Below are 12396 nucleotides of genomic sequence, written 5' to 3' on the forward strand. Positions count from 1 at the left end.
GAGTCCTGCAGTGGAGTCTGGTGGCTGTGGTCTGGTGGCCATGGGGAGGCAGGCAGGCTCTGACCTGGGCAGGAAGCAGGCATATGTGGGCAGGCTGGTTTGACACTGCATCGCCAGGGGCCTGGAGCAAGCCAATCTCCTAAGCATGCCTCTTTCATGTTTCCCCCTCTTTTCACTGCTGAGGCCCCAGAGAAGAGTTTGGAGGGACCTGCAGCCACTGGAGACTTGTCACAGCAAGTCCTGCCCCCACCAGCCATGCTAGTTTCTCCTTCCCTCACCTCCAAGCTGGAGCTCCCACTGCAGCAGATGGGAGATAAGTGCACAGACCCACTCCCGTTCTAGGATTCCAGTTCCCTAGCAAGCTCATGCCAGGACATTAGAGGAAACATCCCCCTTCTTTCTCCCACCCTGAAAGCGACTTCTGCCATCAAGGATTCTTTGACTGTCTTACCCAGGATGTACACAGCAGCTGTCGGAGGGTCAGGCCAGGGGAGAGGGAAGGGGTACAGTAATAGGTGAGATAGGTTGGGGCACAGCTATTATGAGGGATTTGCCTACATCCTCATTCCTGTCCCCTTTTTGAGAAACTATTTTTAGTCCATCTGGGGCACATGTGCAGTTATATTTGCAAAATGAATAATTCAGGTTTATTGCGCTCATGGATTCTTTTTTTTTTTTTTTTTACTGAAATATAGTTGACACACATGTTACTTTGGTTTCAGGGGTGCAACATAGTGATTCAACTTCTCTATACCTTACGATCTGCTCACCTCATGTGTAGCTACCATCTGTCACCACGCAGTCCTATGACAGTACCATGGACTATGTTCCCTGTGCTGTGCCTTTTATTTTCATGACTTAGTCTTTCCAATACTGGATCCAAGCCTGTGTCTCCTATACTCCTTCACCCATTTGTCCCATCTCCCCACCCAACCCCTCTCTGGCAAGTGTCAGTTTGGTTTCTGTATTTATGGGTCCGCTTCTGCTCTTTGTTTATTTGTCCTCTTGGATTCGAAGTAAGGAATTTGAGCAGAGAACAGTAGGGATGACTTGTCTCTGCTCCACAATGTGTGGGGCCCCAGCTGGGATGGCGCAACTGGCTGGGGGACTTGAAGAGCTGCATGCTGAAATCACCTGGACACTTCTTCACTTGCATGTCCAGGGCCTGAGCTAGAGTGACTCAACGTCTGGGACTAATGTCCAAGGCCCCTCCACAGGCTTGGCCTCCTCAGTACACAGCAGCTGGATTCTGACAAGGGGGCACCCCAGGGGAGAGTGTCTGGAGCACAAGCATCGCAAGGGACCCAGCTGGAAGCTGCAAGACTTCTGTCTTGGCCCCTCGGAAGTCTCATAGCATCGCCTCGTTGTATCTTATTAGTTTCACCTGAGCCACCAAAGTCAGCTCAGACTCAAGGAGAGGGAAATTACCCTATTTTCTTTTATTTTTTTAAAGAGAGCATCATTCAACTAACATCTTTCATGAAGCTAGAAGACTTTATTTTTTAATATTTTTATTTAAATTCAATTTAGTAAACATATAGTGTATTATTAATTTCAGGGGTAGAATTTAGTGATTTATCATTTGCATATCACACCCAGTGCTCATTACATCAAGTGCCCATCACCCAATTATCCCTGCCCCCCACCTCCCCTCCAGCAACCCTCAGTTTGTTTCTAGAGTTCAGCATCTCTTATGATTGGCCCCTCTCTCTATTTTCATCTTATTTTATTTTTCCTTGCTTCCCCTGTGTTCATCTGTTTTATTTCTTAAATTCCACATAAGAGTGAAATCATATGGCATTTGTCTCTCCTGGCTGATATATTTCACTTAGCATAATACCCACTAGTTCCATCCACGTTGTTGCAAATGGCAACATTTCATTAGACTCTACTTCTTGATGGCAGTGGGCCACCACTTGGAAAGACCACTGGGTAGATTCCAGCCTGCTTTGCTTCAACTCCCTCCTTGGGCAGAAACAAGCTATACAAACATGTGCAGTGGCCCTGCCTCTTTTTGGCCTCCATATACCTCCTTCTTGTTGGTCATCATGATATTTCCAGTCTCCTCTATTCTTACATGATCGTGGGTAAGTCTGGACGAGATGGACATGAAACTTTTTATAGGTAGCTGGGGAACACAGAATTATACATGGGAACCATCAATCAATCGTATAATGGTGGGAAAGGTCTAGTCATGGAAGTTCTAGAGGAGTATATAAGGGGAGGGGTAGCTCACACTCAGGATAGGAAGTGCAGGTAAGACTTCCCGGAGAAGGTTTGAGAAGAGATGCTTTTCAGCTGTTAGATAAGTGTTTTTCCATTCCATTCCATTCCATTCCATTCCATTCCATTCCATTCCATTCCATTCCGTTGGTTCTTAGCTAGGATGTAAATTCTATGAGAACAAGGACTTAATTGGTTACCCTTGTATTAGTTTTCTGAGGCTGCTATAACAAGTTGCCGCAAACTCAGTGGCTTAAGACAACAGAAACTTATTTGCTCATAGTTCTAAAGGCCAGAAGTCCAAAAATCAAGGTGTTTGCAGGACTATTCTCTGTCCAAAAGTCCTAGGGGAGGATCCTTTCTTGCCTCTTCCAGCTTCTGGAGGCTCTCGGTGAGCCTTGGCTTGTGGCTGCCTCCCTCCGGTCCCTGCCTCTGCTTCATACAATCTTTGCTTCTCCCTTTGTTTTCTCCTCTTCCGTCTCTTATAAGGACACTTGTCATTGGAATTAGGGTCCATCCAGATTATATCAGATGAGCTCATCTCAAAAATCTTTCAATTAATTGCATACACAGTGACCCTTTTGTTTTCAAATAAGGTCACATTCATAGGTCCCAGGGGTTAGGGTGGATAGACATATCCTCTGGGGGCCGCCATTCAACACACTACATCCTCTGCATGTATCCCAAATGCCTAGAATACTGCACAATGCCTAGTGGGTTGCTCAATAAGTATTTTTCAAGTTAAATGATCTGCATCAGCCTTAGATCATCCATAAGATTGTCATGAGATTCAAAACCAACATTTGCATATAGAGACAGTATCAGCATTACACTTGCTGGGTTCAAGTCCAGGGACTCCACTTGCCACCTGTGAAATCTTAGGCAAGTTCCTCTAGCTTCTCTCTATTTCAGTTTCCTCTTCTACAAAAACAAGATAATAATAATGAGGTGAACTTTCTTTTTTTTTTTAAAGACTTTTCATTTATTTATTCATGAGACACACACACATACATAAACAGCAAGAGAGAGAGAGAGGCAGAGACACAGGCAGAAGGAGAAGCAGGTTCCATGCAGGGAGCCTGACGTGGGACTTGATCCTGGGTCCCCAGGATCAGGCCCTGGGCTGAAGGCGGTGCCAAACTGCTGAGCTGCCCGAGATGAACTTTCTTGAGTAGTGGTGGTGGTTAAATTAATATATGGAGAGTGCTTAGAAGGATCTAGGACTTGGTACCCAATAGATTCTAGATTTTATTATAAAAATGAAGGGTGGAGCGCCTGGATGGCTCAATGGTTGAGTGTCTGCCTTTGGCTCAGGTGGTGATCCCAGAGTCCAGGGATGAGTCCTGCTTTGAGCTCCCTGAAGGGAGCCTGTTTCTTCCCTGTATCTCTGCCTTTTTTTGAATAAAAAAAGTAAAATCTTAAAAAAAATAGTGATGTGACAATGTATCATATGTAAATGATCCCAATTGTTTGATTTTACCAGACCCCCCCTCTTCACTTTCAGAAATAGCTGAGAGGGATGCCACACCCCTAAACTTAGCACGCTGTTTCAGAGGTCAGCTGCCACCGGCCATATGAGTCCAGTGGTGACTTGGAAGCACCAGCCCTCACCACTGATGGGTCCAGGGCAGTGGAGGGAAGGGGGGCTGGGAGCACAGCCCTGAAAGTGAAGTAGCTGCTGCCTTACAAGCGTGAGAAGCAGCTTCTGTCCCCAGGGCAGCTGTCCGCCCCTTGCCTCTTGGGTTCCCTCCTACTCTATGATCAGTTCCTGTCTGTTACCCTGAGGCCCTCAGCAGGAATTCTGGGCTGGCTCAGGTGCAGTGGAGGATGATGAAGAACAATTCCAAGGGCAGGAGAAGTAGGACAATATGATAGATGGATTTGAGAAGAATCCAGAACAGCTGGGGGGCAGACCTCATTGAAAGGGTGAGGGACAGGAGTTGTTATCTCAGCAGGTTATTTAAAAGAAAAAAGCAAGAAAAGATACCTTGTGCTTTCTATTTGTTTATTTTTTTAAAAAAATCAGGGCACCTGGGTGGTATAGTTGGTTAAATGTCTGACTCTTGGTTTCTGCTCAGGCCAGGATCTCATCATGGTTTTGAGATCAAGCCCCACATCGGGCTCTGCACTCAGTGAAGAATCTACTTGAGATCCTCTCCCTCTGCCTCTCCCAGTCATGCTCTCTCTCTCTCTCTCTCTCAACTAAATAGGTAAATCTCTAAAAAGAAAAAAATCATTTAGGTTTTCCGAATGATGCCCTGCTCAGATCTTTAGAAGACTTGCCTTATTAGAGGAAGAGGGCTAAACCCAGTGGTGTTCAAAGTATGGGCCATGGGCTGCTACTTGTCAGACACCTGTTTATTACCAGTCTACGACAAGATAAGGACAGAAATTGCCAGTAAAATGTTTGAAAACTTTAATAGCAATTTGACATTGCCGTGGCCACCAGAGGGGTGATCAGTGGACCCGTCTAACCACACAGACCAGTTTGGGTGTTGTCACACTCCCATGGTGAGTGGCATGTGTCCTGAGCCAGGTGCTAGTTGTGGTGTGTGAGGGGTTGGGGTGAAACCCCCGTCCCTGACCACAGAGGATCTGAGAAGTTCTGCTAGGACCCTCATGGCAGAGAGATGATGTGCCTCCAAACCACATTTTTTGCCTAAATGTTTAAATATCGCCATTGCCATCTTTGTGTGTCATTTACCTTAAGGTTTAGTAAAGAACTTGGAAAGTCCTTGGACTAGCCCCTCCCCTGCACTTCTCACCTTAAAGGTGAAGAACCCGAGGCCAGGGCCAACCACAGGACTCTCAGAATGACCCAGCCAGCCAGTGAACTGGGACTAAACCCAGGTCCCCAGTGCTTTTTCAGAGCTGCTGTTCTTTTTCCTGCGGCTAACGCAAAAGCAAAATTCAGCCCCTAACAAGGAATCACAAATTCCAAATTAATACCCCAGGATGATAGGGTTTTCTTGGGTGCAACTGGATTATGAGCACAACTCAGGCCTTCCATCCAGGGTAATCTGCTGGTGCTGTGGTCTGTTCTGTTAAAGCAGAGGGCGGGAATCTAAGACATTGACATTTTAATATTAGCCCCACAGATGTCTTGGTTTGTGATCTTGAGAAAATCAGTTAATGTTCCAGCAGAATCTGTAAATAAGAGCATCAATAGGGCAGCCCCCGTGGCGCAGCGGTTTAGCGCCGCCTGCGGCCTGGGGTGTGATCCTGGAGACCCGGGATCGAGTCCCACGTTGGGCTCCCTGCATGGAGCCTGCTTCTCCCTCTGCCTGTGTCTCTGCCTCTCTCTCTCTCTCTCTCTCTCTCTCTCTGTCTCTATGAATAAATAAATAAAATCTTAAAAAAAGAGAGCACCAATAAAATTAGCTCTCCTTGGGGACATCCTAAGAATTTTTGTCAGGCTATAAAAGGAGGCCCAGAGAGATGATTTGGTCTGGGAAAGCAGGAGTAATACTTGGCTCTTCGCCCTGTAAGACTCCCCATGACTTAAAGAAACCACGTGAAGCTGTGGGGGAGACCCTTGGCAATTGGCTTGTTCAGCCCTCTGCCTCCGGGTAGGACCTCACTTACACCATTTCTGAGTGATGCACTTCTCTCCTATTTTTCAAGAAGGAAAGGGAGATTCTACAGTGAAGTGGATTTTCCTTTGGCAAAGGGGGTCATGGCCTCAAGAGCATTACTGCAGCCAGGCAGGGAGGAAGTACAGCTTCCTCAAGGCCCAGCGCCTGCTGGTGGGGAGCCGGAAGGGACATCCTCCTATCTCAAGAGTGCTGGCACTTAGGTTCTAAGTGTGTCCTATGTCTAGGGGAGTCAGATGCAGGCCTGATAAAAGACATTATTAAGATCTCCTCAGGCTTTTCTTCGGATGGTATAATTTCCTGGGCTTTCAAACGCCCTAACTGGGATTTTCCCCAGCCAACTTTTGCTTCACTTAGTAATTAGCTCCAAGTTCTTTTTGCCACTCCTTAGATGTGAACCCCATGCTAATAACAGGCAGTGCAGATTTTGCACAAGGTTTAAATAAATATTCACCACGCAACCTTTTTAGCACAGAGCACTGGGGCCACCCAGGCTTCCCCCACAGGAGACAGGGTGGTGTGGGTGGGGACAGTAGCAAACATTCTCACTGGTTTGCTTCCCCACCTCTGATGGCCTCGGACTAGTTACTTAATTTTTTTTTAAAGATTTTATTTATTTATTCATGAGAGACATAGAGAGAAAGAGACAGAGGCAGAGACACAGGCAGTGAGAGAAGCAGGCTCCATGCAGGGAGCCCGATGTGGGACTCACTCCTGGGTCTCCAGGATCACACCCTGGGCCAAAGGCAGGTGCTAAACCACTGAGCCACCCAGGGATTCCAATATTTTGTATCTCAACTTCCTCATCTCTAAAATGGAAATATTCATAGCATATAATCTGAGAATTGTGAGGATCAAGTGAGTTAACACAGGTAAATTGCTCAAAATAGCATCTCGCAGTGATGATAGCGGCATTATTGATCATGACCCAGACAAAGCCTGTGTTTGCTTCAAGCAACTAGAATGATTCTCAGACCAAGTATTTTCACGATCCACTTGTTGGGGGGGGGGGTAACTTGATTTTCAATTATGTGCCAAATCATACTCATTTTGTTCAATGTAAAAAAGAAGTAGAGGTACACAGTTGCGGTTTCTTCTTTTGGAAGGGGAGTGGGAATGATTCCACACTGCCATCTTAGAGGTGACTTCCGTGGCTTAAACTGTTCATCTCTCACCAAAACTTCACTGTGTGTGTTACCAGCTCATTCAGTAAGACAGAGGGTATAGAGGGGCCCACTTACTGTTTAGATGAAATGTCCTTTAATCATGGGAGTATGGGAATTTGCATTCAAATAAATTATAGGTAATTACATTAATGAACAAAAAAATTGTGATTCAATAGGATAAAATATAATTTACTGACATGTCCTATGAAATCTATTTGTGATCGTCTCTTATCTCTAAGAGTTGATATGGATACACCTTTTAAAAAAAAGAGAATTTAAACAAAGAGGTCAACAAGCAGTGGTACCCTTCTTCCTTTGCAATAGTTATATCCTTCACACCTGCCCCAGGTCATAGCAAAATATCAAGGTCAAGCTCCCAATATTCCAAGGAAAACTAGAACTTCACCTATACACACAAAGGTGCATACATCCTCCTGTTCTCCAAGTGTTCTTTCCATACTGTTTTAGAGATGAGGACGCGCATCTCAGAAGTTCTCTCTTTCTGTGCTATTTGAAGATGTACTCTGGAGAGTGCTAAATCATGGTTCTGCTTTTATTATCTGTTGGAAATATCTTTTGCCTGGACTTGTTTATGTTCATATTCATAGAAACCAATAAGTATTTCCTTTATTAGGAGGTACTCAATATTACTTGTTGAATTATTGTACCTTTTAAAAATCCATCAAGAGATTAAATTTTAGGAGTCTCGGTAAACACAAGACAATCTGTGTGAAAGAGCCTAGGGATGTGTAGCTGACTTTGGAAGAGCCATTTCTTGGTGGTATCATCTGTTCCCATGGCTTTTGAAATGCATTCTTTCATCCCACCTTTTTTCCCCTGAGCTATCCATACAGCCACCCACCTCATGCCTGTATTCCCTTGGATCTCCCCCAAACACCTAAAACTCAACATGTCAAAAATTGAACTGTTTACTTTCTCAAATTTGTTCCTCTCTTTGGTTCTTTGTTTCATTGAAAAGCACCACTGTGCGCCCAGTTACCCAAGGCTAAAACCCATCCTTGGTTCTTCTCCCCCTCTTGACCCCAAATCTATTCAGTAATTTTATATCACAAATATTTCTGGAACCCTTCCCCTCTTTTCTGTGCCCACTGCCATGACACTAGTCCAGGTCACCATTATCTGTCAAATGGATTGCTACAATACCCCTCACCCAGTCTCTCTTCCTCTGGCATTATGTCCTTCTAACCCAGACTACACCAAGCCACCAGAAATGTCTTGCAGAATTTATATCTGATGGCTTCATTCTCCAATTAAAAGACTTCACTCATTCCCCTTGGACTGTAAGATAAAGTCCAAACTCCTTAATATGGCTTAGAGAACCATTTATGATATGGCCTCTGTCTCCTTCTCCAGCCTCATCTCTCCTCTTCCTCGCATCGCTGGCCACCCCAGTGATCTCTGCAGTTCCTTGGAGGTGCCGAGCCCTCTCTGGGTCAAGTTCTTTGTATGTGCTGTCCCATTTGCCAGGAACTCTTCAGCTCCTCCTAGCTGACTCCTACTGATCCCGCAGGCCTCAGTTAAGACTTTACTTTCCCTGAATCCTGGTTCATTGCCCCCGTGGGCATTTTTAACCAAGAACTTACTGTATCACACACATGAAGTTGTTTTTTCGCTCTATCCTCCTCCAGCTTCGGCTTCCTGGAGGTGAAGAGAGTGTAGTGTTTACTTTCGTATTCACAGATCCTAGCGCACTGCCTGGGACAAAGGGCTTCATTTTATATTTACTGGAAGGAGGAAGAAAAGAATGAAAGTAGCAAAGTGACATACCCACAGTTGCTCTGAGTATAAGTGTATTATTTCTTTCTGCATAGGCATTTCCAACTGCAGCTTGGGCCTTTGTCTCTCTTACTTTGATTGACATGTAATCATGACGTAAACTAAAGGAAGGAGACTATTTTCTTGCCAAGGCTTTCATTTACCTAGAAGTATGGACAAGTACTCCTGTGAGCAAACATCCATGCTCACAACTGATTGCTCTAAGTGGTTGGCATAATATTCATTTGGAACAAGATTATTAAAAATATGTTCATTGAGCGTCATATCTAGCAGTGGTATGGTGTTGGAATTGTAGACAGAAGGGCAGAGTCCTCTCCCCTGCCTTTATGAGTTTAACAATCTAGGTGCCTGATGGGTGGCATATGCATATGAAAGGTGCTAGGATTCATCATAACTGTTCTGAAGATAATAGATGTTCAAAGAAGGGAATGATCATTGAGGGCTTTAGGATTTGGGCTTTCATTTCAGTAGGATTTCTAAGACTGATGCATTCATTCAATAAACTTATCAAATGTTTATGATGGAGCCGAGCTAACAGATTGACAAATGAAGATGACACAAGTGCTACCCTTAAGAGATTTATAATCCACTCGGTTATAATAGAGCACAACTCTTCTAAGTCCCTTAACTTTGGATATCCAGAGATCCCCTGAAGCTTTGGATTTAGGTTTCTGTTGGTCTCGAGGCCCATCATTTATTATAAGAAATTCCAAAAAATATTTATCACCCAAAGAGAGTTAAGTTTGACTCTAGACAGTAGATTATGGTCCTAACCTGGAACCTTTAATACCTGAATGTTGTAAGGCAGTCATGGTTCCACTTCTCAAAAGCAAAAGATACTAGGTCAAATTTAATATGTCCCCATTAAGTAGAAGGAAATTCCAGGCTTGTAGGAAACAAGCTATGAAGGCTGGGTTAGGATGTACACTGTATCGCTGCCATTGAGGTAGAGCAAAGGCTTATGGATATCATTAGATATAAGCAGACTGGAAAATGGGGGCCCTTCCTTGACCTCAGTTGGGCCTTGGCCCCTAGAACCCTCACATCGGGTCCCAGCTCTAGAGCTGGGCTTGAGCTACTGGATGATACAATCATTAGAGACCGTGGCCACAGGCCTGCTGGCATGGAGCTTTACTGGCAAGGTCAGCTGGTTGTCATGGACGCTCCGTTTTGGCCAAGCTCATTTGGCTCTTCACAGCTCGGCCACCTGTTGTAAACAGCTGAAGGGGGCCTGGCTCCATTTGGAGGTTGTCACTATCTCTGGTATGTCGTCCCTCCCTGGGAAGAGAAGGGTGTGTGGAAACAGGGAGGGCAGTAAACAGTTGCTTCTCTCACAGAGTCACTCTCTTTATCAAGAGCAACGGTCCAGACATGGCCAGTCATGGGTGGTCCTTCTGCACAGGACCTGCCAACTCTTTGAAGACAGGATAGTCACAGACCTAACTATAGAAGCAGCTCTGCAGAAAAGACTAGAATAGCAGGTTGGAACCAGATCACAGAGGGCTTTGAATGCTGAGGGATTTAGAATTTATTCTAGAAACTGTGGAGCATGATTGAAGTTTCAGAGCAGGGGAGTTATAATAAACCCAGAGATGGAGAGCGGACACCCAGGACTCCAAGATGACGTCATCTGTACCAGTGAAGGAAAAGAAGCTCATGGAGGTGAAACTAGGAGAGCTGCCAGGCTGCATACTGATGCGGGATTTCACCCCTAAGGGCATTGCTGGAACATCTCAAAGAGTTTACTACCGGTATTACAACAAGTATATCAATGTGAAGAAAGGGGGCTTTGCTGGGATTTCTATGGTGCTGGCTGCTTACGTGCTTTTCAACTACTGTCGTCCTTACAAGGAGCTCAAACATGAACGGCTACACAAGTACCACTGAAGAGGGCCCAGTGTGGAAGCACATTTGGCATTCCTGATCATGACTTTTGCCTGGCATCCTTGAATCCTTCCATTGCCTAATTCACAATTAATATCCAATAAGAGTTGACTGATAAAACAAACAAACAAACAAACAAAACAAACAAACAAAAACCCAGTGGTGAAACTGGGATGCTGGCTCAGTGCTGCAACTAGAGAAAGAGAGGGATAGATAAGGGTAGACTGGGAACCAACTGGGCAAGTGGCCAGTTTAGGTTGAAATGAGCAGGATAGAAGAAGACAGTCCACCGACAGAGGATGGACCAGGACACAGAGCACAAATAAAACAGGTCACTCAACATTCCCATGATCCTCACTCATAGGACCAGAGAAGGCATTGCGGAGGCTGGCCAGGGTTCTAGAGACTTCCCAGGGAGAGGCACTGTTGCACCATGAGGGAAAACTTCTATCTTCTAGACCAGCTCAGCTGTGCTTTTTTTTTTTTCTTTTTTAGTCTCAACAATATCTTAGGCCTGAATAAAGTTCTACTGGGGGTTCTAGTGAGGGGTTCCTCTTCCTTCCCAGGTTCCAAAGGCTGAGGAGGGGTTTATAATGGAAGCAGTGAAAAGGCTATGTTCTTCAGCTTCCACTGACGTTGGTCTGAATCTCAGCTCTGCACCTCATTAGTTGCCTGGGACCTTGGGCACACTCTAACCCATCTGTAAAGCAGGAATCAATAGCAGGTATCTCATTTGGTGGCTGCGAGGCTTAACTTAGTTAATACAGTAAATATATGTAATATATGTTGGCCACGTAATGGGTTCCCAGCTCCTGTTGGCGTCCTTTTGTCTTTCTCTTCTTACAGCACAGAGTTTGTCTCTGTGGATCCTGTTTCCCTCTTAGCCAGAGGCAGACCCATGATGGGAGGGGTGTCATCAGAACAGTAGCATCTTCCCTTATGAAGTCGGTTCAGCCACACCTCATATTACTTGGCACTGGCTCCTGGAAAAACCATGTAGTAAATTATCATTTTATGTATTTATTTATTTTAAAGATCTTCTTTATTTATTCTTGAGAGACACACAGGCAGAGGCGGAGACACAGGCAGAGGGAGAAGCAGGCTCCTTGTGGGGAGCCAGATGCGGGACTTGATCCCAAGATCCCCAGGATCATGACCTGAGCCAAAGGCAGATGCTCAACAACTGAGCCACCCAGTCATCCCTAAATTATCATTCTAAGGCAGTGAAGTAGTTGGATACCCCCAGGTATAGTCCTGCTTGTAGTCCTTTGTTAAGTGAGATAAGTCATCATTTGATTTTTTTATGTACGTTGATTCCACCAAGGTTAATTCATGTATAGGTGGGGTGCACCTATAAACTCGTTCAGCTGCTCAGCCACTATTCAGACAGCACTCAGAGTAAAGGCCCCATGACCTCATCACAGAGTCTGTTTGTCTCTCCTCAGATACTCACTGTGCCCTGGGCACTAGCTGGACTTGAAAATTCAGGATGCATATAACCAGTTATCTCTGGGTGGAACTCCCTGTCCAAAAGGGAACACAGCTATCCCCTTACCCTTACCCTGGCCCAAATGAGAGAAGAACTGGGGGAGTAGGCCCCCACTCAATTCCACAGGGAGCCAGGGTCTCCTTTTCCAGGTCCTTCTGTTGGGCTTTGGGGTTCCTGAATTGACAAAGGCTCAGTCTCTGTACTTGGAACTTCACAGACTTCATGAACCCTTTCTTGTGCTTGA

General features: G+C 45.2%; 1 protein-coding gene and 1 pseudogene across 9 annotated transcripts in view; both read left to right on the forward strand.

Moving 5' to 3' along the window:
- The window catches only part of PALM2AKAP2 (PALM2 and AKAP2 fusion), a 468534-nt gene that overhangs the window by 229351 nt on the left and 226787 nt on the right, over positions 1-12396 (forward strand). The gene's annotated exons all lie outside the window — the stretch shown is intronic.
- LOC144321790 (ATP synthase F(0) complex subunit f, mitochondrial pseudogene) lies at positions 10276-10771 on the forward strand (annotated as a pseudogene).

This window comes from Canis aureus, chromosome 10, assembly GCF_053574225.1.
Source record: "Canis aureus isolate CA01 chromosome 10, VMU_Caureus_v.1.0, whole genome shotgun sequence".
NCBI lineage: Eukaryota > Metazoa > Chordata > Mammalia > Carnivora > Canidae > Canis > Canis aureus.